Here is a 20,897-nt window from a genome sequence, read left to right on the forward strand (position 1 = left end):
TTTTATAATGTGCAATTTTCAAGAACAACAAAATATAAAATTTTCTGTGAAATTGGGGAAAACTTTCACAGAAATGTTTCAACTTTTGAAACAAGCTTATGGAGATGATGTTCTGGGTCGTATGCAATGTTATGAATGGATTTCAAGATTTGTGGTAGTCAGTCAATTGAAGATGACCCTCGACCAAGGAAGACCTTCGACTTCAACTGATGACACCCATGTTCAGAAAATTAATGATCTGGTGCTAGCAAATTGCCGATTGACTTGCAGAAGAGGTTAGCACCTCAACAGGATCATGCCATGACATTTTGACTGAAAAATTGAACATGCACTGAGTTGCAACAAAGTTTGTTCCTTGTTTGATGAATGAACAGCAGAAAGAACATTGAGTGGACGTTTTTCGGCAACTTCATGAACAAGCCAATGATGATAGAACATTCATGCAAAGAATCATGATGGGAGATGAAAGCTGAGTTTATGACTATGACAAAAGTTCCAATCAGTCTCGATCCAACTTCAAAGTTATGCTTTCTGTTTTTTCGATTTTAATGGAATCATACTATTTGAATTCTTTCCTCAAGGTGTAACAGCGAACTGTGCATACCATAAAGGCGTTTTACAATGGTTACGTGGAAAGATCCACAAAAAGACCAGAGTTGTGGTGAGACAACTAATGGTTCCTTCACCTACTCACCAGACCTGGATCCTTGCGAGTTTTACTTATTTCCGAAATTAAAATCAGTGATCAAAAGACGCCGCTTTGAGACTATTGATGACATTAAAGCAAATTTGTCACAGACCTTAAAGGGCATTTCAAATAAAGCTATCCAGGACTTTTCACGAAGTGGAAACACTGCTGGGAAAAGTGTGTGAGTACGGAAGGGAAGTACTTTGATGGGGACAAGGACCAACAATCTGTAAAATTAATAATAAACATTAAAAAAATAAAGTTCAGTTATTTTCTGAACAGACCTCGTACATATGCACAAACATCCATCTGGCAAAAATAAATGTTTTGGTTGGAAGCATTAGAATAAAAACCGTTTTTCCACAGATCATTTACAATTTATTTTAATCTAATTATTTTGTTAAATCTATTTTTTCTAGTTTATAATTTTTTTTTTTTTAACTTTAATCAAAAAATAAATTGCAATGTTTTTCACAAACTTTTCACTTTTATTTTAAATACAGTTATGCCATCATCAGGATATAAAAATTTTAAAAATTAAACTGATAAAAAAAATTGTTTCAAATATTACAAATAAACTAATAAATAATGTGATAAATAAAGTAAAAATCAAAATGATAAGAGTGATAAATTCTAATTGCATCATATGTACTACAGTCATAAAGTTACATTAAAAAATTTATATATTTTTTAAATTAATGTTCCTATGAAAGAGAAGAAAACAAAACAAAATGCTGTAAGTATAGGATAATATATCTTACCCTCAGGAACTTAAAAAGCACATAAAATTAAATGATAAAAATGCTATAAACTTTGTAATTTCATCTGATAAATTTTATACATTATAAAATTAGTTCATTTTATGTGTACCACCAAAGGTTTACTAAACTTAATAAAAAGAGCATAATACTTTTTATGTATACTAAAAAAAAATAAGAGTAATAATAAAAAAAACAACCTTTTTGGAGACCAATAAATAGTATGATGCAAATAAGAAATCAAAAGAAAAATGCTCTTTAGTATAAGAATGTTAACATTATTTTATATAAAAATGATATAAACACTTGTCTGACATAGTTATGGTCATTGCAGCAAAAAAAAAGTTATAATGATAAGGTCTTCTGAACAAGGATTAATTGTACAACTGCCACACATCACTGAAAGCCAATAATAAATCTTTAAATCTGTAGACAATGCCACAGTAACAGACTGTTATCAAGATATTATTACAAAATACAGGATGGGTGCAACATATGAAGCTGTAAATATGATAACAAATAATTAGTAATAATCAAACAATTTTTAAATTTTAAGATTATTCTTATGATTATGTTCACATCATGTTTACAACTATTTTTCTTAATAAATATTTTAGAATAAGAAAGACTAGGCTACTTTCAACTAAAATTCTTTTTAAACTTTTTATTGATTAAGTTAATGATACAACAAGCTTATTAATGAATTATATGTTTAAAATACATTTTAAAACTGAAAAAATATGGCTTAACATCCTACCCTACTAAAGGGCATTGTATTGTGTCTGTCTGTGTGTGTCCATCCCTCTTAGCTTAGCCCCGGAATGTACCAATCATTAGCAGTAAAAACAGATTCATTAGTACATCTCTCGTGGTGGTCAGGTGTATAAATAAAACCAGTGTTAAATAATAAATAAGACTGGTCAAGTATGGTAAGAGTGTTTGAAAATAAGTTAATTGAAAATAAATTAACGAAGTTGGTTACTTGGTCGATTACTTTTTCTTCTATAGGGATCCAATTTTAATATGAGATACATTGTTTTATCCTACAACGAATTCTACAGGATGAATTCAGTAAGATACAAAACACTATTAAGAGTACTTTATGAAAATAAATTGTGATATATTTTGTTTATCACATCTTTTTCATTGATATCTAATGTATAAAGGTTTGCAAAATACATTAGCTCAACATAAATACGTTTAGGCACAAAGTTGTATGTAGAAAATAATGCCTTACATTGAAATACAAAAGAAACTTCATGCAGTAGGAAAATGATTGAACGAAAATTTAAGCTTGACAGAATGTATTTTGATTTAATTTTTTGCATAGAGTTCCACATAGATAAAATCATACTTGCACCTAAATAATGTATTTTGTAAAAAAAGAATGATCAATAATATATATATATATAGGCAGGTTATATATAAGGCAGGTTATAAAGAAGATAATTTCTTTGAAATGCAAGATTAACGACCCCATAGATACACAAAAGAATCTAATTCGGCAAAAAGTTTCTTCTTTTTTTTGCAAGGGTGGCTTTAATGTTTTTCTTTTATACTCTTGATTATCCGGTTGTCCGGACATTAATCTTATTCTAAAATTTAGTTATATCTACGTATGAATTTTTTAAATTCATACGACTTATTTTTTACCATGAGAGTGCTAACATTTGCATAAAAAAGGTGTATGCTGGTTCATTCGGTTATCCATTATTTTTTCAAAATTTATTTATATCTCCAGAATGGTATGACCAATTTTAAAACTCAAACAGCATATTAGCTAGCAGTACAGGGGCTAACGTTTGCATACAAAAGATATACTCTCGATGATTTGGTTGTCTGGTCATTCACTTATTCTGAAATTCAGTTATATCACTGGAACGTTATGACCAATTTTAAAAATTCAAACAGTGTATTTGATAGCAGTACAAGGGCTAACGTTAAAATAATGAAATAGAAATAAAAAATCAAAATGAATAATTCAAGTACTGGAAGTAGTAAAAATCGTTTAATTACAGTAATTCATAATACGCAGTTAATGTGAGGCATGCAAAAATGTACTATATCTTGAAAAAAATTTTAAGACTAAAAAAAACCAAAAAAAACGCACAATTGGCTGTACCTCATGGGTTAAGTGGAACACAGTTACAATTACTTTGAAAACTTTTGTGAATTTTATAACTAAACTTAAAGTTATGTATTTTTATTTTTACATGATTAAGATAAATAAATCAGTTTTCAAAAACTGAATCTCCTTTTACACCCCAAACAGCAAAGCGAAGAGATGCCTCGCTGTGAAGCCAGGCAGAATAACTAGTATATACTTAAGTTCTTCATATGGCAACAATGTTCGATTTCACAATGAAATTGTGAAATTTCAGGATCTAATTAGTCCTTTGAGTATTATACTTCTATTAATAAAACTTAAAATTAGGCAGAAGAAAAAATAAGTAACTTACATCACTGGAAGTGATGTTTTATTTCCTAACAATAGTACAAAACTTTTAAGAGACATGGAGAACTAAATTTTACTACGTTAAAATTGGTTTGCTAAGTCATTACAAAACTTTGCATTTTTAAGTAATTTTCATCATCAAACATCACAGTAAATAATAAAAGAATAATAAACACTTACCTCAAAAGAGATTGTTTTACCAAGAATTGAATGTTTAAAATAGTTTATTTAAAGACCTTGATCAACGGCGATCAAATAAAAAAGTGGAAATGTGGGTAAAATTTCAAACTTAAATACAACAGAACCTTTTAAAGATAAAAAACATTTTCTGTAAGAAATTTAATTATTTCATACAATCCATAATAACAAATAATCTATATAAACAAGATCTTTACAGTAATGAAGAATGTCTAAAACAAAATGGGTCCTTAATCTTGATCATAAAAAAAAAACAAGCTAACACTAAATAAACATGAATATCAATTAAATTGTTTCACTAATATTAATATTATTTTAATATTTTATTCATCTTATATAGTAAACATACCTACAGTAAGATATATTCAATTAAAATGATGCTGGCCTCAAAAACATTGAGATATACAGAAAATGGTTGTACAAAAATTAATATTTTCAAAAGTATTAAAACAACAGATGGGTGAAGTAAGGAAGAAAAAAGCAGACGGAGCCAAAGAATTTTCATACAGAGAAAGAATTTTGCTATTAAATATAAATCTAATAAATTAGTAGTAAATTCTTAAATGTTAGGTGAATAGGACTTTACGGTAGTGAATATGAATACAAAAACCTAAAAGGGACAGAATAGAGAATTTTTAAATGTAATGTCAAGGAGAATGTTGAAAACTGGGTTTGGCAATTTCTAAAGTGAAGATAAATAGTAGAAAGAAATTACTTGTAGTGGAATCTTATAAATAAAAATAGTTTTCTGGATAATAAACTAGGATGCTTAACAGGTGAAGACAATCGGGTTTAATTAGTTTTTATAATACAGGAGTCTGGTGAATAAAAATTGAAGAGGAAGGCAAAGACTGTAAAACTAAAAATAGATAACATTACAGAAAGAAATTCAGAATCTAGCAAAAATTCTTAACAGGTTATAAAGGCAAACCTAACTACTATAAAAAAATAAAATATTGTTTAGCTAGCAATTGATAACAAAAAAAGATATTACTGAAGAGCAGCAGGTTTTACAGCTTCAACATAATTAAACACAAATTTACATAGTCTTTTTCTGAGAATAATACATTTTACAATAAACAAAACAATAAAAACCTAAGCAGAGTATAGTTCTTTGACTGACTTTAAGGAGAAAATATATATTTCATATATATACATACACTAAGTCTAAAGTAATATTAACTTGAAAAAACTCTGCACAATCCAAAAAAAGGATTTTGGATAAATGTATTTATCCATTATTAATAATACAGGATCATAATTATTATAATGCAGAATCATCAGCATTCTACCACAACCTTTGCAGTCTATTTCAAAATGTGTGTTTCTAAGCACCTGAGTTACATGCAATCAATGGAAAACAAAATAACTACTACCACTGCCACTACTAAACATTAATGGTATACATTAAATAATAAAACACATGTAACTATATCTGATTAAAACATTACATATTTAATTAAAAAATAAAATACCTTGCCAAAGTGATAATTGTTTTTCATTATCACTGAATCTGCTAATACAATAACTTATAAAAAGTCACAGATGTAAAAAATTAGTTTTCTAATTACATAGATTAAATAATTTGTACTTGAAATTTTAAGAGATCTATTAAAATTTCAAGTACAAATTATACCTGTTAATTTAAAGTAACTTGAAAATGAATGTGCGCAAAAAATTGTAAAAATATTTAATACCCATTAGCAAAACAGAAAATAATATTACTATAATACTAACTTTAGGCAAACCTCTAAAATCATATATGATGTACTACTTAATGCAAAGCAGGAATCAAACCATTAAAATTAATAATTTTAAATTAAGACAGATTTCATTATCAATCAGTTTCAGTCTACTACTAACTTTATGTGTAAACTACTAGCGAAGAGATGTTTCATTTTAAAAAATTCTGAAATCCATTAACTATCATATTAATTTACTTTTACCATTTTAAAATAAATTTATAAAAAATTTAATTAAAAAAAAAATTCACTTAAATTTCAGGCAATAATGTTGTACTAATTATTTCTGTATTCACATCTGGCATTTAATATCTATCCATACATTTTCGTCATTGCAAGTAATATCAATTTGAGGTTAAGATAATAAAATTTAAATGGTAATGAATAGGGTTAATTAGTGTGGTTGAAAATTAATTTTTAAATAAAAAGGCAATTTTCGTAAGAAAAATCATGCATCTACGATTTAAAGTGACTCTCAAAACCGCAATGGTGACTATGAATTTCGGCAACTTTTAACCTAACAATATAAATGCAGAAAAAAAAAATTAATGTTAAGGTAATTGAGGTTATAACTACATCGTACTTCTAATTTTCTGGTGTATATTTAATCTTTACTTTACATTAATAATCAGTAAAAATAATATGAAATTCAAAATATAACCTTGTTATTTAAAGTTTCATTACAATAATTACTCCATTACCGAGCCTACCTGCTGTCAACCGAGTAAGCCCAAGTAAACAATGCTGGAATAGATAAAATAAATATAAATTATAACAAATTCAGACCTAAATTTTTCATACGGTTTACATTAAATTTTTGTCATATTTTAAATAACATCAACTGTTTTATTTAATGATAAATTTACAATAGGCCTAACCATAACCTCATTATATGTTCCCCTATATTGCTTCCCGAAGTGACGCATTGCATCACACTTCAATATTAACCATCAACTAACGTAAATACCTCATGATATATTTCACTTACGACTAAAACAAAATGTAAGTAAAACACTAATCCTCCAAATTCAACATTCTAATACATGTAAATAGACATAACCAAATTTGATCAAGAAACGTACTCGATGTTTTTCATCAACTTAACAAGAAGCCTTGGGCGCGTTCAATATCCAGTCGCTTATAGTTGAAGTACGTTTTAAAAGCCCTCTGTCCACAAAACAACAGTGAAAATGAAAAAAAAATAGGAAAAATATTATAATTACGAAACACTGTTAATAGAAGACGTAAATAAAACTTTATTATTTTCAAAAATATTTAATTTTTTTGTATGATTAATCCATTTTTTAATGATATTATGAATAAGCAAAATTGTAACGGACTATTTCGCCTTTTATTCTGAATAAACAAAATAGAAAAAAAATTGAGTTCTTTAAAACTGTTTTCACAGTTTTTAATAAAAAAATAAATGTAATCAATTTAAAACATAGTAAGCAATTGACCAGTACTTATTTTTTCTTGTATGTAGGTGAGAAATCTCCAACTAATGGATCAGAGTTTGAACTATTTTTCGAAACAAGACGATGAGGGTATTTTTGTTAGGCGGGACTACAGATTTTATTTTTAATGAGTTTCTTTCAAAGTAAATTGAATACAAAAATATTTCATATTAGTTTCTGAAATTTCTATTTAAACTGGTAACTACAACCTTTGTAACTTAAATATAGTGTAAATTTTTACTGAACTTATACTGCCAGTTAGTTTTGTTCTCTAAGATGTAAAATTCTGTTGCCAAGAATGTCGTTGTTCCATGATCTTAAAATATTTATTATGAATTAATAATGAAAGGATATAGTAGCAAAACACTCTTAAGGTTGTACATTGTACCTCCTCCGTGGATGAAACCACTGTCTATATTTGTAAATAATTTATAGATCTTGAAGCATGATTCTAGATGTTTGAAAATTGAGTCTGTTATTTGATGCGAAGACTTTTATTTACCAAAATGAAAACATTCTACACAAGCACTTCCTAACATCATTCATTGGATAGATTGTATCTATAAATTTAAATATATACAAACCATGATTTTCTTCGATTTTTTCAGCAAACTTGGTCAGTTTTAGACCACGATCAGAAGAAAACTACAGCGAAACGATTATTAAATTTATTTGAAACTCATTTTTTTAATGAAAAATTCATTAAATTGCACGTAGCTGGACTACGAGAGTACGGTAAAAGTTTTATTTGGTGGTAGTCAACCTGGCAAATTTTCAAGTATAAAAACAGTTTTATGCTGTTTCATGTCCTTTAAGTTGAGCTGTATTTTAAGCAGCTAGTCCTTCAGCAACCCACTCTAAAAATGAAGTGTCTTTACAAATGTGAATGAATACTTCGTTTTTACAAAACGACTGCTTTAGTGTTTTTAATGTGAATTACGAAACTTTCTTCGTATTTTAAAGGGACCAGTTACTTTGTTAAATATAAGAATACAAAATCGTGTCTTTGACAGATGCGGGTGTTGATACAAATTTTTATGTTTGTTTTGAGTCAGATCTCTTTCAATATTAGAAATGCTACTGTATCTATTTCATAATAGCAAACCGAGAGTTTAAATATATAGGCTTTGTATTAAGTTAAAGTTAGGTTCTGCATTTCTCTTAATATGAAAAATTCATCTGCAACAACTGTAAATGAGCGTCATCATGTTGTTTCTAGAGTAAAATAAATATTAATGAAAGTTAAAAAAATATATTAATCGATGGTGTTTCTCACTATCGATAAAAAATCAAATGCTATCTTGTTTACTAAATTTTAACTATGAAATGAACAGGTTATGTTATTTTTTTTTGAGATCAGCTGGGATTCTCGTTCGGATTGTTGACTATGCCTATTTTATCCGTTTTTCATGTTGTTTATTAATTTGTTTTCTTCTGTAGTGTGTTTGTGTTGTATTCATTATGTTTGAATGATTAGAGTTTTTTTTTCAAATTTGAAGAAATATTTGATGACCACCGTAAATTATTATTTTTTCTATTTGTTGACGCTTATAAGTTTGATACTATGAAAGATGTAATACTTCATATTCAGGCGTCGTTTAAGATTAATGAGCCGTCATATCGAACAAAAAATGATTTTTTATTGCCAGAATTTGGAGTTTATTTATTTATTCTACACATGTTATTAATTCACTTACTGTAATATTTTTATTAAAATTTTGCGTTTGTAATTGTTATCGTGACTTATTTTTTAATAATATATTTTGAGGTTTGATTGATATATTTTTGGAGTAAAAAATCTCAAACTAATTTTTTTAAATTTTATTGCATAATGAGATGTAGATTGAGACGAATGTAATTGTGCATTGTTTAGTATTACAACCTGTAACCACTGTTAATATGCGAATTTATCAATAAAGATCTTATATATTGCCAAGTATTTTCTGGAACCCTTGTAGATTAATACAAGTAGTAATCCTCTTTATTTTAAATTCAGCAAAGTCTTTTTTAACTTCAAATGTGAAAAAAAATTAGTTTGATGGACTGAAATTATACATTGGATTGGTGGTTTCTTTGTTGATTCGGTTATTTGTGACACTTTCTTAATAGTTGTGTTTGCATAGTAAAAGTTTCTTTTAAAATCCTATTGTAACTTTATGCTTTTGTTGTGATTATAGCCATAATTTATTTTTACCAACTTTCAGTTGAATGTTTTTTATTTGAACAGTATTATTATATATTTCTTGGTTTAGCAGAATAATTATTTATAGTCGCCATATGTATACTAGGATGCAAGATTCAAATTCCAACTTTGGTTAGATAACTTTTCATCAGTTATACTAAATTGAATTTTATAAAAAATATAAATATAACAATTGATTGTCAAAAGGTAAAATAAAGTTAACATTATATTTTTATAAATGTTATAAAAAAAGCATTTGAATTGTGAAGTTTGTACATTAGCAGTGTTCCTAGACTTTATGTGTGTTGTTCAGCACATGGTAATAATTTGAATCTTAAATACATATATATATTTAAGAAACTTCACAATTCATATGCTCTTTTATCAGGGAAAATATCTGAAAACACTTGTCTGCGTTTTTCAATTTGAAATGTTTGTGGGTAGGTAAAATCACTTTTTACTATCTCCTACTGCTATGTTTTTTGCAGCAAACCAGTGACATTTTTCACATTAACTTGAGAATGCTTAAGAAATTATGGAAACATTTGATGACAATTTTAATTTGTGTCTTATGTAGTAAGTTTTAAATAGCATTAAAGCATATATTAAATAAGCATTGTGTAGTAAATATTTTTTGAATTCAGACAAATTGATAGATAAATAACAAATTGGTCAGAGACTGGATTCCTGCAGAACACCAGATGTAGTGGTAAATGGTGAAAAAACTTTACTAACCACTTAATTTTTAAGCCACATTAATGGTTTGTTTTAAAGTTGACTTAACTCACAATTATATACTGCCAACTTCGTGTGTAATGATTCATATCTGATAATGTGTAGATTGATTCTAGCAGTAATATAAATTAATTTTTAATTAGAATTCGACTGAAGATGATTTAAGAATTGAAAGAAATCTTGAAAAATATTCATTTCAGTTTAGCTTTTCTCATAATCACCATTTTTGTTCTTGCATTCTCATTTTTTTATAATTATTTTTTTAAATAATTTTATTTTATAATAATTTTATAATTAAAAATAAAATAATTTTAATAATTATCATTTTTATAATAATTATTTTTCATTGTTCTTATATTCAACATAATTTTTTCCTTATCAGATTTTTTTTTTATATATAAATTTATTTTTTTCTTTAGAGTAAAAAAGTAAAATAATCTTCAAATATCAACCCAGGGATAATTAATTATAAAAGAAGAAAGTTGAAGAAATAAAGTTGAAAATCACAGCAGTTGTATTAACATGACTACAAATTCAAGTGTAACAGACAGAATTATAGTTAGTTATGACTTGTTTGATTTTAATGAATGAAACCAGTTCTGCCAAAATTGTAAATGTAAATATCACTACTTGTATTACTACAATGATTTTTATAATTATAATTTAGGAAAATGTGGTAAAACTTATTATACTGAAACTAAAATTATAAAACATTTACAATATTTAAGCAAAATATTTACATACCAAATCTTAAAATTATTGTTAATTGATACTGTATCTGAGAAAATTTACAATTACAATCGTGGTGTTAATGATTTAAATGAAAATAAATTTAGATAATACACTGAAGAAAAGAATGGGTTTTTCTTGAATACAAAATAACAGCAGTTTTTCCAGAATCTAGCCTCATTTATTGGAAGTTGACCATTGACCCTACCTTTAGCATGCAGCAATCTTGTTTCAATTTTGTTTTTAACAGTGGCATTTATATTTCATCAGCAGCATATAGTAGATATTTTTTTTGAATTTAGACCGATAGATCATAATAATAAATAATGGTTAGACCGATAGATCATAATAATAAATAATGGTCAGAGACTAGATCTTGCAGAACACCAGATGTAGTGGTAAATTATGAAAAAATACTTTATCAACCACTTGAATTTTTAAGCCACATTAGTGATTTGTTTTCAAATCTACAATTTTTTTTATCATTAATTATATATGTTTGTTATTATCTTCATTGTCTGATATGAAAAGTTTCAACATAATTTTTGTACTTCCTAGTACTTTTGGAGCTGTTACTCCACCTTCAGGGATTTTCTAAAAGATGTTCATTTAAATTCAAACCAGTAATTGTATTTAAAAAAAAAACTGTTCATAATAGTCGGTCGTGAAGAATAAAATTAATTCGTATGTCAATAAGACAGTAATGTCACGTTTGTAAGATTTTTACAACAATCTTCTATTATATTCCAATTAAAAATCTGATCAAAATGAAAGTGAAATTAGTTCCCCAATTAAATTATTATCCCTACAAGTAATACGTATATTGCTAATAATATTACACTAGTAACACTAATAGCAGTTAAGGAAAAATGTGATAAAACTTTTCATTTTTAAAAAGTGTTTAAAAAGTATAAAACATGAAGCAAATTAATTACATGCCTTATCTCAAAATTGATATTAATTAAATAATATCGATATTAAGGATACTGCATCCAAAAATTTTCTTTTACAAAGTGATAATGGTCTAATGATTTAAGTAGAAATGAATTGGATAATGAACGGACAAAGAGTCAGGGTGATATGGACATAGAATTAAACAGTTATGATATGAAGTGGAGTGAAAAGTGTAAATTTAAAAGTGATGATGGTATTGAAGTTAGTCTCGGTGATTATAGCAAAATGCCATCCAGCAGCAAAGCAGTAATAAAACATGTATCATTTGTTCTTAGTTCTGAGAAATAAAAAATAAATTGATTTGTGAAAAAAGAATACCCAAAATGATACTTCTTTATGTTTAATTGTGGTGATATTTATAAAAGTGTATATTTAAAATATATATTTAAAAACAATAATGCAAAAAATGTAGTAAATGGTAAGTTTTTAAATATACAATGATCTTTCCATAAATAAAGTATGGTTGGTTTAATAAAATTTTAGCTACCAAAACAGTTTTCAACATAATTCCTACTGCAGTTATGCATTTTCCCAGTAAAATACTGAATAATGTCAGGAGCAAAACCTTATTATCTTAATTTTTAACTCTGATTGGTTAACACAAACAAGTGATTATATGTATATATTTCATTTGTTTCAAATGTTGATTGTTGGACATGTGGATAAGTATAGTCTACTTCTTTTTTCGTTAGTATTACGGCTTTACTGTATTTTTAAGCATACCTTTATAGTACTATAATTGATAGTTCTGTTTCTCCAAAAACATACCCAAAATGGATGTTTACATTCTTTATTAGTGGATAGTTTGGTCTTGAATTTTTCCATGTTCTTTTTATTATACGGACAAATATAAAAGCAGTAATTAATGAGAGAAGGCTGCCAAGGGGGGTAGTAACGTGGAGTAACAGCAAGGACTGGAGTTAACTGTATATTTAGAGCTGAGATATGTTGCCTAGCGGAGCATTAGATCTCTGCTGTTTCTGGTATCGATTGACATGCTGGTTGGAAAACAACATGAAATGTTGAAGTTGCGCTGTAATCTGAGCCACATATTAGCATATAATCTGCTTTCACCTATTCCAAACAGGAAATGGCTCATCACTGTCTACCAGCAGACTTACCACAGGGCTTGAGCGATACGCACCCATGGCAAGACAGATGAATGAATGATATACTGCATCAATCATCTTTTACAGCGGTGGCTCTTGCAGATCCACCAGCAGCTGTGTGGCTCAACCCACACAGCTGCAGTCTAAGCGGTAATAACAAACCAAGCTCGGTATAAGCACAATATACTTATACATCAGCTCTCCCAACAGGTTTTAGATAAACCCTCAGCATGTCAAATATTACCCACTTTAGTTGTTGGTCTAACCACATTCCTTGAAAGCTAACCCACATGCATGCAACTGGTTGACCATGTAAGTACAGTTGAGGAAAATGTGAATCCATTAGATTCAAAGCACAATTCTAAGCAGGTTATTGAATTTTGAAGCACCCTCTCAATTGTAGCTAACATTCTACACATTACGTAAATAAAAAAAAACCATCTACAAAAAGAACACTTTCATTTACTGTTATACTATTTATGGCTATGGCAAAAAAAGTAACACTGAAGACACTCCCTGGAGTAATCTGTTTTCCAGTGTGAACTTAGATACCATCTTCCCTGCTCGAACACAGAAGGACTGACTAGGTAATTTCATTGTATTTACCAGCGAGTTTCCTCAGAAGAGATTTTCTTGTAAATTACATTCATGAAGCTTATTTAACTCCAAGATGTGTTGTATACCTTTTGCAAATCGCAAAATACAGTAACCAGGCATTGGCAGAATAAAAAGGTGTTTTGTATAACAGCTTCCAGGGCAACTATGTGATCAATAGATGATATACCACAATGAGGGCATTTCTCTCAAGGTACCCTCCCAAGGGTTTTGTCTCGAGGACTAGACAATGGTTCACCATTGGTTCTATCACCTTGCAAGGGTACTACTGGTCGAGGAGGTAGGATATTAACTTGTGGGGCATGATTTATCTTTACCAGGTTTCAGTACAGGGATTACCAGTGCCTCTGATCAAGAATCTGGAAACACTTAGAGAATATTATGTTATAAACAAAAGATGTCGTAGGGCACTATCTGGGAAGTATGATAACATACTGAGCCTGATGTCATTTCCAGGGGAAGTGTCATGAGAATTACTGAAGGTATACCTTAGCTCATAATTAAAGATGCTAAATTCATTTTGTGAATCTCCAATCATCATGGGATATTCTACCTGCAACTTACATCTCACAAATTCAGGACAGTAAAATGATACAAGTGAAACTGCCCTGAACAACATTCCGAATGTGTTTGCCACTTCATGGTAACAAAGTCTCCACCTTTTTGTTGTCCAATTGTCTGCAATGAATGTACCAATGCACACATAGTTCGAACCCTTCTCCATACAACATATGGTATTGTGTGAGAAATGGATTCATTGTAATTCAGCAAAGATTTTCATTAAGCACACCTAAACCCTCGACTGCAAACAACCCTCCCGTTGCAGAAGATGCAGAGCATTTCAGTTTTCATCTTCAGTTGAAATTACATAAAGGAGTAAGCCAATCTGTTAGTGCCCACCTGCATCTTCATCCCACCAAAGAATAGCAGCCTATTGTCCCTTGGCTTTCCAGATGTTAAATGAATTCATTTGTGTTATGAGAATTTGGTGTGTAAAATTTGCAAATTGGTGGATCACGCTACTGCTTTTGTCATAATCACTAAAGGAATTATTATATACATTTTGGGGATCCGCAAGCTGAGAAACTTTAGCAAAAGATTTATCTTCCTTGCTGTAACTCGCTACAAGAAACCTTTTACAGGAAAATTTCACCACCTCTGTAATGTTTCTTGCCTCCTCACTACCAGGCTGACAATGTTGACCAAAGTCTCTTGTAACTACTCCAGGTTTGTTTGTTTTTTCAGGTGAACCAACAACCATCAAAGAATTTGTAAGTGGAATCAATATATAGTTCCCACAAATACCAGTGATATAATGGACCACTCCACCACAGCACACACTTACTGGAGCTAGAGCTAAATATAACTGGGTTTATCCAAGTGCCTAGTGGACATTGTTCGAGACTCACTATGTAGAGCTAACCACACATCTAGTTTCCACCTTGGGTTACAATTGCATTTCATAAGATGTCGCAACACCAAAAAGTGTAAGTGTAAGAAGAAATAGTGTAGGGGATGTTGTTGTGTAACGGTATATGTTGTAAATTGTGTAGTGTATGTGTATAATGAAAAGTGTTCTGCAGCTCCGTGTGTAGTGGGAAGAAAAGCTGCAGAGTCTGGGGCGATGGGGATGCCAATTCCCAAAGTCTTAAAGGGTAGGACTCCCCATCGGGGGATAATCGATCCAAATTTCTTCACAAGTATGTATTCTTTTTCCAAAAATTCATATTCTTCAGTCAGTGCTGTCTTTTTTTTATTTAAAGAAATTTAAAGTCAGAAATACATTTTTAATAAAATTAAAAAATACCTTTAAATAAAAAAAAATTGATTTTCTTAAGTCTGAAACAAATCATGGATTCAAAATCTAACAGTGACAGATCTACTGTAGGATGTAAGTTTGTTTTACTTTCATAACATTCACACACCTGTTATTGTTTATTTCTAATGTATGTATAGATTAAAACAGTAAAAATGCCAGTATATATTGAGATTAATTAATTTACAATTCAAATAGTTATATTTACCTTAATGTTTTATTCTGTTTATGGTGGGACAGATGTATAATAGTGCTGTGTTGCTTTAGTGCTGTGTTTTCAGAATTGTGCTGATACATTTACAGAAAGAGTAAAAAAATTATTTTTAAGTAACAGAAAACGTAGATACTAATACTACCAATATTAATTGATACTATCAGGATAATATCAAACTGGCAATGAATTGTATAACTTCCCTAGTTATGCTGGTGAAGATATGAAATTTATTTTTCAAAAAATGGATTTTAAATCTTTTAATTTTAATCTTTGAAGCAAAGATGCTCGCCAAAATTTTTAATATTAGTATCACAATTTTTAAAAAAATGTGTTTTTGAAGTTTTAAAAATTTGGCAGCTCTCCCATCAGGAAAGGGTTTTTACAAGTTATTTTATGCCGGCCTTTCATCCAGAAGTCCTGCGTTCAAATCCCGGTCAGGCATGGCATTTCAGATCCTACAAAACTGTCGTTATGAGGTTAATAAAAAAAAATAAGAAAACCAGGTTATTTTATTAACGTTATTGTTTAACAAAATATGTTCTGAACATTAAAAATTTGGAGTTGTGGAAACATTTTTACTTCCTTGTATGACGTAGATGAAGTATTGTGATCACAAAAAATTTTGTTTCCAGATTTTGACCAACTCTGAATCCCTTTTGACTAGTTTTGACGTGATGTCTGTACATATGTATGTATGTATCTCGCATAATTCAAAAACGATTAGCCATAGAATGTTGAAATTTTGAATTTAGAACTATTGTAACATCAAGTTGTGAACCTCCCCTTTTCATTGCAATTAACTAAAGCAAAGTGTCCAAAATCCCCAAAAATTATGATTTTGGACTTTTTCTTGATTGCAATAATAAGCCCTCATTGAGAGTTTTTCAATGATATATCATAAGTGGTACTTATTTTCATTGGTTCCACAGTTATAGCCAAATAAAATTTTAATTAATAAAATATTTGGATCTGATTTGAATCAGATTTCATCCCTTTTTTTTAACTTTATTTTTTTTAATTTAAATATATTGATTTATTAATAATTATTAACCTCAGATTCTAAAATTTCTTTTACGATATTACATAGTAATAAAAAAAATTATGAAAAAACATCAGAAGTTATTAATGAAATAAAAGGTTATGTAGTTTATATTTAAAAAAAAATTGTATATGCAATTTAATGGGCGTACAAGGAAGTCACATATGGTGTCCACATCAGATTTTTTGATCTTGATAAAAAACCTCAACTTTTTTAAGAAAACTGTTTTGCTAAAATGCCCCAGTAAAGATTTGAAATTTTATTTCAGCCAAATCCCCAGCCCTTTATCCAATTTTTGCAAAAATTTAATACATTCTTTCCCCCCAGAATGTTAGTACCTGCTACTAAGTTTGAAGAAAATCAGTCAACGGATCCAGAGTAATAAGAGCAAATTCTGGCCCAACATACTTATGTCCATAAAACATAAAATTTTTGGAGCATTGGAATAACATTTTTTTATAGATTTACAATGTATTTAATTCTCTTTTGTAAAAAAAATTTGTCTCCTATACAAAATTTAAAAAAGGCCAATTTTTTCAGATTTTTCTTATTGATCTATAGGCTTCCTCACTGTATCTGGTAAAGTAAAAAACATTATAGTAGTAAATTCAATGATAATTCTTTGTTTTTAAATCCTGTAAATTTGAGTCTGCCCTCCTCTTAAACCAAATTTATTTATATTATTGTTTATAATTTGTTTGATTTTTTTATTTTAACTTTCACCTAAAAATAAATTGTAGTGTATTCAATCTCAAACTTTTTAAACACAGTAAATCTTTTAAACTTTTTTAAACACAGTATTGTTATCATATATCAAAATTCAAAAAAGTAAACTAATAGAAAATCTGTTTCAATTTCAGTATTACAAATAATGTGACTACTGCAACCAAATATCAATGTAAGAAGAGTAATTCAATCTAATTGCATCATGTGTCACTAAAAGAGAAAACAAAAGCTATAAGTATAGGTCACATATCTTGCTATCAGAGAAATAAATGTAAAACTGCGATAAATTTTCATCTGATAAATTTTATACATGATAAAATTAGTAATACTTTTTATTTACACTGCAATGGTAAAAGTATTTTGGTGACCAATAACTTGTTTGACATAGTTATGGTCATTACAGTAAAAAATTAAAATAAGAACTTTTGGAAAATGAGTAATTGTACAAATGCCACACTTCACTGAAATCGTATAACAAATCTTTAAATTTGTAAACATTGACCACAGTTACAGACTGTCTACAGTCACAGTCCCAGATTAGAGACTGTAGTAATATCAATCAGATTTTACTACAAAGTAAGTATGGGATGGGTGTAACATATTATTCTAAAGTACTGCATACAGCAACAGTGTTGCCGTATTAGTTTACTGCTGTAAACTAATTTCTATAATTAATACTATAATCACTAACAAAAAGCATACCAGGAAACTATACCCAACATTGATTATATTTGTGATCAATAAGAAATAATTTTCTATTAGAAGCATTTTCTTAAATTTAAATAAATAAGATCTTGATAGTAAGAAAGAATATAGTCGCATTTGAAACTGGAGAAATATATTTTATTATAAACTATTATAATTATTATTATATTATAAAGAAAATTATTTTTCTTTAGATTCAACTACAATGTTTTTGCTTGAATCAATACCTTGATTCTTATACAGAAAATGGCTGTATAAAAATGAATAAGTATTCTATAAAGAGATGGGTGAAACAAGGAAGAAAAGCAAGGACTGAGCCAAACAGAGAATTTTCATAAAGAAAATTATAAAGACTTAAGGGCAAATGTTCACTGAGCGGTTGCGGCCATGGCCAGCAACTGGTCATGGCTGTATTTTATATGGCCACGTATAAAATACAATATTATATAATTTCAGAAGTATGTCAGTGAAGAATTTTGATTTATAAATAAAACTGCAAAAAACAGTGTCCCCAAAAACACTTTTAACTAAGGCTCTGAAAATGTTCTGTGAAGATTTCAACCTTCTAGGATGTATAGAAACAAAATTTCAGCTTTCAAAAAAGAATCATCTATCATATACTCTCCAGTCTAGTTTAAAAATGTGTTTCTAAGTACTTAAGTCCAGTCAATGGAAAATGAAATTACTACTACCACTAATACACATAGGTGTAACCACGGTAGGGCACTTGCCCCCCCTGGCTCATTTAGTCAAATGAAAAATTTTATTGTGCAGCAAGAAAGTATGCTTCAATCGTGGTGAAGCACACGGGTGAATGAGTGGGTAACTGCAGTTCAAGATCTGTATCTGGTCTATGGTAAAACTCAGATTATAAAATGTTGTGAGGTTGGATTTGGCGGTAAAGTTCTAGTACCTTCTGTTCCCTATTTATGCAGCGCATAAATAGGCAAGTGAGTCAGTTGAGTGATTTGACATATTTGAGTTAGTTTAGACCACAATAGCAACTAAAATGAATATTGAAAACATTGATTGCATGAAAAAAGTATTTGATATTTCAGAACCATGTTGGTTCATTTTAATCAGATTCTGTAGCTCTGTTAATGTTGAATATTTTATTGTAACTAAAATTTAATTAATGTGTTTAATATGTACATTATTTTTTTTTATCTCATTTAATTTTTGTGTTGCAGTTTGAAAATGACGTTTGTAAACTATTAACAGATGGATGATATCATTGATACATGTACAAGATGTAATAGAATAATAATTGTAATTAATTGAATAATAGTAACAATAATTGTGTATAATTTAATATTCAATTTATACTTGTAAACTGATTGTAACATAATTTATTATAAAAAAAATAGATAAAACATGAAAATATTTTATTCATAAAATATCTTTCTTACAGGTTATAGTGGAAATGGCTCAAATCTTTGAATCTGATTCTTGGCATGAAAGTAGAGTTAATATGAACATTAATTACATGTTTCTTCATTAACGCAGTTTTTTTTTTTAAAACTGATAGAGATATGATAACTGTACAAATATGTTTTCACTCCCTCTTGCTGTTGGGTGCTGAAACATAGCGGTGGCTAGGGTGCCCACGGCAGACTATGATCACCAGACCACACTCTTGTCACAAGCTGCTCCCTCGAGCACTGTACGTAGCGTCTTCTAACCAGTCTGCACTCATACCTGACCCAAGGTGGTCGCGTCTGGATGGACTCTCTCAATTCTTGTTTGGATGAACAAAAGTTTTATTTAGTTACAAAATTATTTTTAACCGCCAAGACTGTGTTCAATTAAACAATCCTTCAGTAATCAACACTCTGTGGTCTTCATCACCTATGAACACATAGTGCACCCTCGCTCTAAATCTTAGCACAACGCTGTTAACCAAGGGTGTCTTGTTGACGTCGCAACATGCACAATAATATATTGTAGGAATGTTTGGTGGCATTTATCACTTATGAATTATCTCTATGAATTATGACAGTTATATTTTTTGTAATTTTTTTAGACAACATATTAACGTTCTGTCATTTTTTCTTTTTACCAGGTTAACTGGTATTTTAGAAGAATTTCAGACTAGACAGTCTGACAGACTATAAACCATTCTCACAGTGGGTGATAACACCCCCTTGTGAGTACTGGAGGCCTTCAGGGGGTGACAGTAGAAGGCCTACAGAAAATTGGGGGTGTTAGGTGGTCTAGGAAGGGAATGGCTGATTATAAAAAAGGCAAAAATTGTTTTCCTGCTAGTAGTAAAATTATAATTGCTGTTTTTAAGAGCGAATCTTAAAAACATTATTTGGCCCTAGAAAAGTTTTGATTCTAAATGTGAGTGGTGGGTGAAAAAGTTTGAAAATCAATGGACTAAACTAAAATATTTGCATTGCAGGACAACCAAATTATAAATTAATAAAGGTTGATTATTTTTAATATTAATAATAAATCAAATTATCATAAGAAGCAAATTTGTTTTCTAATTTAGGATCATATTTTAATGTACCAGTAATATAGAAAGTCATTACCACTGCTGACAATGATAGGTTAGTCAACTGAAGAATATCTTCTGCAATTAGTGTACAAAAAAAAAGCTTAAAACATAGCTGGGGCTGAGTCCCTACAGATTGTAGCATGGGAATTGCTGTACTGGACATAACACTTTACTCTCGGGGTTTGTAAATTGTCTGCAGACCTAACAAATATTTATTCAAATGTGCATTTATGGTATCTCTTTACTGAAGAGCAGGATTGTGGCTAAGCAAA

At 29.1% G+C, this 20,897-nt stretch overlaps 1 protein-coding gene and 1 long non-coding RNA gene across 5 annotated transcripts in view; one reads left to right on the forward strand and one right to left on the reverse strand.

Moving 5' to 3' along the window:
* The window catches only part of LOC142323795 (uncharacterized), a 45,907-nt gene extending 38,953 nt beyond the window's left edge, over nt 1–6,954 (reverse strand). Inside the window, exon 1 of one of the 3 annotated variants that reach the window (XM_075364012.1) lies at nt 6,830–6,954. The gene's annotated coding sequence lies outside the window, so the exon portion shown is untranslated. The remainder of the gene's footprint in view (nt 1–6,829) is intronic. The other 2 variants (XM_075364015.1, XM_075364014.1) reach the window with 2 other exon arrangements.
* Nucleotides 6,955–8,129: 1,175 nt separating this feature from the next.
* LOC142323796 (uncharacterized) lies at nt 8,130–19,424 on the forward strand. Of its 2 annotated transcripts, none has more exons than XR_012756163.1 (4): nt 8,130–9,687; nt 10,635–12,316; nt 14,868–15,109; nt 19,313–19,424. It is a non-coding gene; the product is annotated as an uncharacterized LOC142323796 (long non-coding RNA). The 2 variants fall into 2 exon arrangements; XR_012756164.1 differs by having other exon boundaries at nt 10,635–10,831.
* Nucleotides 19,425–20,897: the final 1,473 nt, after the last annotated feature.

This window comes from Lycorma delicatula, chromosome 4 (genome assembly GCF_047948215.1).
Source record: "Lycorma delicatula isolate Av1 chromosome 4, ASM4794821v1, whole genome shotgun sequence".
Taxonomy (NCBI): domain Eukaryota; kingdom Metazoa; phylum Arthropoda; class Insecta; order Hemiptera; family Fulgoridae; genus Lycorma; species Lycorma delicatula.